The 5,677-nt window shown below is 39.9% G+C and overlaps 1 long non-coding RNA gene across 1 annotated transcript; it reads right to left on the bottom strand.

The window, feature by feature from the left end:
- Nucleotides 1-1,338: 1,338 nt before the first annotated feature.
- Nucleotides 1,339-4,778, bottom strand: LOC140602224 (uncharacterized). The gene is made up of 3 exons (XR_012005202.1): nt 4,654-4,778; nt 4,208-4,339; nt 1,339-1,713 (listed from the first exon to the last, which is right to left on the bottom strand). It is a non-coding gene; the product is annotated as an uncharacterized lncRNA (long non-coding RNA).
- Nucleotides 4,779-5,677: the final 899 nt, after the last annotated feature.

The raw sequence follows: 5,677 nt of genomic DNA, 5'->3' as shown, positions 1-5,677 counted from the left end.
TAATTTTCAATCCCAATGTTGTCCATAAGAACTGCGATCCCCAATGCCTAAAGTACATTAAAAAATCCACTTCAGGGCACTCCTAGTGGCTCAGCGGTTTAGCGCTGCCTTCAGCCCAGGGCCTGATCCTGGAGACCAGGAATCGAGTCCCACGTCAGGCTCCCTGTAGGGAGCCTGCTTCTCCCTCTGCCTGTGTCTTTGCCCCTCTCTCTCTCTGTGTCTCTCATGAATAAATACATAAAATCTTTTTAAAAAATCCACTCCAGGGGTTGGGTTATATCATAAGTTAAGAAGATATTCTCCTATTAGCTTTCCATCTGTAGGTAGAAAACTTTCAGGTGCTCTTAACAAGAGTTGATAAGAATGCCCGGGTGACTCAATTGGTTGGGCGTCTGCTTTAGGTTCAGGTCATGATCTCAGGGTCCTGGGATTGAGCCCTACATCAGGCTCCCCACTCAATGAAGAGCCTGTTTCTCCCTCTTCCTCCTGCTCACGCTCTCTCTCATTCTTTCTCTCTCAAATAAATAGATAAAAGCTTTAAAAAAATGCAAGAGTAGATGAATCATAGCAGTATGTTGATAATAGATGAGTTCAAAAATATATAAAGGATTTATATAGAGATTTTTTAGTTTTAAAGGCTGATATTATTCCTTTAGTGATTCTATTGATTTTATACCCACTAAAACTTCTAGGATGAATAGTCAAAGCAAGTAAAGTTGACTCCATAATTTTCCAAACATGTTTTTAAAATCCATACGTGTATTTATTTACTGTGGGCAAGTATTTTATAGCACTTAATCTAGATGATGGTACAAAATATTGTTTAATAGGTTTATATTGAATTAATTAAAGGATGCCTGGATGACTCAGCGGTTGAGCATCTGCCTTTGGCTCAGGGCATGATCCCAGGGTCCTGGGATTGAGTCCTACATCAGGCTCCCCACAGGGAGCCTGCTTCTCTCTCCACCTATGTCTCTGCCTCTCTCTCTCTCTGTGTCTCTCATGAATAAATAAATAAAACATTTTTAAAAAGAATTAAATAATAAAGGAAAGCCAGGTTCAAAAGAAACTCCTAACTGTAGCAACATGTAGTTAATAATGAAATACTCATAATGCATACTTAGTTTCGATCGACGAAACATTTTATTTTTATTTTTTATTTTTTTTAAAGATGTATTTATTTATTTATGATATACAGAGAGAGAAAGAGAGAGAGAGAGAGAGGCAGAGACACAGGAGGAGGGAGAAACAGGCTCCATGCAGGGAGCCCAACGTGCGACTCCATCCCGGGTCTCCAGGCAGGCACTAAACTGCGGAGCCACCCAGGGATCCCCTCGACAAAACATTTTAAAGAATGGAGGCTTTGGGAAAACTGCCACTAAATGCATTCATTTGTTTATTCAGCATTTCTTGAATATCTACAGTTGCTTCATACTGTGCTAGGATGCAGGAAATTTCACCAAGTTGAATGGACAGTTGTCCCTGTCCTCAAGGAGTTTGCTCACTGTCCTCAAGAAACTTTATAACTGTGGTGCATTCCCCACACAGAATTTCTCCAATGTCTGAGGAATTTTCCATTTTCTAGTTTAATCTGACTGTTGGATTCAATGAGTCCCAGAAAATTAAAGAATCTGCTTCTAAAGTTTGAAAGACTGAGATTGAATACCTTCAGTGGGTTAATGGCCTTCCGATCCTCCAATTCTTCTCCAGTGGCTTTAGGAAGAGGAGAGAAATGGATGGTCACCAGCATTGAATAGCTTTTTGGAGACAGCTTTTGAGGTGCACAAAGCAACCTCAAGCTAGTGTTATTTGGATCCCATCTAAAATAACTTGGCAACACTATTCTAATCAAACAATCAGGTAGTGTCCCTTAGATGTCCCTTCGTGTCCCTTGTTTCCCAGCAAAATTCCAAAATTGCTCTGCTGGCCCCCTCAACTCCTCTTAGGTGGATTAGCAGGAAAAAGACTCATTTTCTTTACTTCCTGTCCTCAACAGCTGGGGGGAGTTGAATGGGCTTTTAAGGCATATTAGAAATACCGAGTATATGACTTATACAGAATTTCAAAGTCTGCAACATTTTCTGGAGTAGAAAGCTATTAAATAAATGGGATCTATTTTATGACACTGTGATTTATCTTGCTTAACGTCACTGTTTCTATTCCCTAGAAGGAAAAGAGTGTTGTGGAGAAAGAAACTTCTAACAATAAGGGAAAGACTATTAGCCTAATGTAAATTGCCATTTCTCAAGTTCTCAACGGATAAGGTGTCCCGAAATAAGTAATTGGATACCTGTGAGTGGGCCTGGCATGCCCAGGGCAGCGGCACAGTATATTCAGGTGTGGGTGGCTCTGCAGACTGGTGACTTCAGAGCCCATGTCCCTATGGAGGGTCCCACTAATGCTATTACACTTGTGGTGTCTTACTGGAATGGTGGGTTAGACATGTGAAACTTTGGCCTGTTTTCTTTCTGAAAAATATATTTGTTTAATGCTGAAAATATCAAATTTATTTTCACAAGCAAAATCCTAGGGGAGATGAGGAAATGGGCCATAAATTCCTTTTTAAAGTATCCACTAGTGCCTCTGTTCTGTTTATTTTAGGTTTTAGCTTGCAGCAGGTCCTACAGCCTCTTGCTGTCTCCCAATTAGGGTGTCGTTCTGCATTTTACAAAACACACATGCCGGTTCTTTGGAAATAATGTTGAATGTTCAGCTGTCCCAGCTTGAAAGACAACAAATATAAGATAACAGGAAGAAGCTAGTCAGATGGTGAAACAAATCAGGTTCATTTCAGTTGACAGAGAAAAAAGTTTCGTGCATCAATGAGTACCTAAATGGCTTTATTAGACCAGTGATTTTTAAAAAATTCTTTTTAATTCTGTAAATGCCCTTCTCTCCTTGTTCTTTCTGATGGTTTACAATTCGATTTATTTATCTGTGGGATGCAATTAACTTATGGATCATAAATTGTTATTTTCCAAGACATGGAGTGTCATGTTGTTTTCATTTTTACTCTTTTCAACCTTTAAAAGAACTTTATTTTTAGGTTCATTCTCTTTCTTGAAACATGTAATCAGTGCTTATCTTCTGTATTTTTCCTCCCTCATTCTCTCCCTACTCAAGAACATTATCAATGCCTTAGAAAGAACAGTTTAAGAGTTGGTAGTGGAAACTTTGTGGAAGGCATTTATTCTTATAATGATAGCACATTTGTCATTTAAGTCACCGTGGAACAAGCAGAGTCCATTTTATATAGAAACCTCATTCTGCTGACACTGAGTAGCATTTCCATAAGAAGAATTCTCTTATGAATATCTGAGATTACTCTTTACTGTTTTGGGTGTTTTGTTTTGTTTTGTTTTGTTTTTTTGCCTAGAGCTCCTGGGGCATTTGATTATCAACCCCCCTCCAAATGTTTCCAATGTTTCCCAATATTTTTTCCCCCACTGGTCCACGTGCTTCCTTCACACTACTCATGATGAGCAAGAATGGACCTTGTGCTTCCTTTGAACAGAGCTCCGTACTTTATATAATGTCTCATGGGTGTTCAAACTCAGTTTTCCTTCCCAGTGTACCACACCTTTTAGACCAGATGAACAATATTCTGTCTATGCTTTCATTCCACTGTTACCTGGAACTTACTGCAGGGTTCACTTTGTATTTCAATTACTTATGCCCTCTCTACCCTGGCATGAGAACATCTGAGGTTGTCTCTCTCCAAGAAGGGAAACATCAAGGACTTTAAGTACTTTGCTTTCATTACTTGTAAACAGATACCTTTTAAATTTAAACCAAATATTTGTTTGAAGAACAACTAATAACTGTTTTACTTAATTTTCGCAATGTTCCTCAAGGCCACATGAAAGAACCCTGAGGCTGAATCAGATGACCTGGTTAAACCCAGTTTTGAGATGCCAGCCAGGAGCGGAATGATGCTACCCTCAGGGTGAGATATTGTTCACACTATTTGGAGTTAACAGTGATGCCCTCATCCCAGTTAAGAGACTGCAGAAGCCGTCTCCAAGAGTGAAGGGTTCATCATCTTCGAGGTGGCAGCAGCCTTCATTGAGAAATTCTCCCTAGTTGAGGGATATGACCTCACTTTGGTAATAGAAGAGTTGTTCATTTTTCCAGCACTTTCTGTTGTAGCTATCAAGAAGGAGAGACAGTGGGGGGTCAGGGCTGGTGGGGAGAAGGCTGAGCTTACCCACTGAACTAGCAAAAGGCTTCACTGTTTGGGACTGCCACGTATATCTTCAGCCATAGACCTTGGAGGATCTTGCAAGCATGGAGTACGATGTAGGAAATGTACCACAGCGGAGCAATGGGTGAGATGCACCTACAGGGTAAAAAAAATCATCAGGAAAATGGAAATGAGAATCACTGGATAAGGAGGGAAGGAAGCAAGGAGAGACAGAATGTGCACTGGGAAATAAAGCTTAAAATGCACATATTCTTGAGGCAAAGCACCGTATATTTAATTCTAAGCTTTTTAGAACTAATGTAAAAAGGAAACTTGCCAAGTATCCAGATGTCTCAAATGAATTAAAAGTATGATATACACCCTTATTCTTCTCTCAAGTCTAACAGGAGTTGATTTTTTTTTTTTTTTAAACAGAAGTGGGCAGAGGAAAAGACGGTTTTGATGGGCACCTGGGTGAGAAGAGGGTGTTACAGAGATAGTAACTAGGACATGACCACATATAGCTTAACCGGCCCTTGTTTTGGTAACTGGGAATCAGAACAAGTACATGAAGCAGTGCTTTATGTGAGGTGGTTTGTAAGGATTGAAATGGACATGGTGTAATTCTATAGTTGGATACATGATATGACATCATAGCCAGGGTCGAATTCTCCAGCGGGTGTGGTAGTCTGGTGAAGGGCCAGTGAGAGCCTGGCAAGGATGGCTGATGTCCTATCGCCATGGTTACCGCCCTATGGACAAGTAGATTTCTGATACACCCTGGCTGGAGGCAAAATATCCAGAGACTATGTGTTCCTTTTTCCATATGCCCAAGACATACCTATGGGGCCTCTTGAGAATATTTGAAAGTAGGAGAATATTATGGGAGAGTGATCCTTGAAGGCATAAATGCAGAGGCTATAGTGACAGTAAGAATTATGCATTCCCTCCAAACTCTATTAGTCCTTAGAGGCTGTTAGATTAGAAGATATTTGAGTTACATACTGTTTACAATGTTTGTGAGGTAAAACATAACAGATGCTCAGGAGACAGTAATTCATGGCTTATAGACCACACAGGAGTTTCTGCCTCAGGTCATTTGAAAGAGATACTGCCCCTAAATATGGCAGATATTTATTGGCTGACTTTTTGGCATCATTTACAAAAATCCTTTTCTAATAGTACTGATTTCTGTTTGGAGGTCTGTGTGATTCTGAGAAAAATGATTTCACCTCTGGGTCTAAGGTGGAACACATGAGCTTGCTAGGCTTATTTAATCAGTGAGTCCTATTCACAAATTATAATAACTAGTTAAGGTTGGGGCATACATTTTAAGCCATCTGTATAGATTAAATCTCATATCTTTTCCTGGAAATATTGGAACATCGGTGCTGTTGTTGAAGAAATTAATGAGAAAGTGTGTTACTTTGGGCAGTTGCATCCATTTGGGGACCGTAAGGTAAGCCAGTCTTAGGATGAATGCTACTTAGAAAG

This window comes from Canis lupus, chromosome 13, assembly GCF_048164855.1.
Source record: "Canis lupus baileyi chromosome 13, mCanLup2.hap1, whole genome shotgun sequence".
NCBI classification, from domain to species: Eukaryota; Metazoa; Chordata; class Mammalia; order Carnivora; family Canidae; genus Canis; species Canis lupus.
The sequence above is the reverse complement of the archived record's forward strand: the minus strand, read 5'-3'. Positions and strand labels throughout refer to the sequence as shown.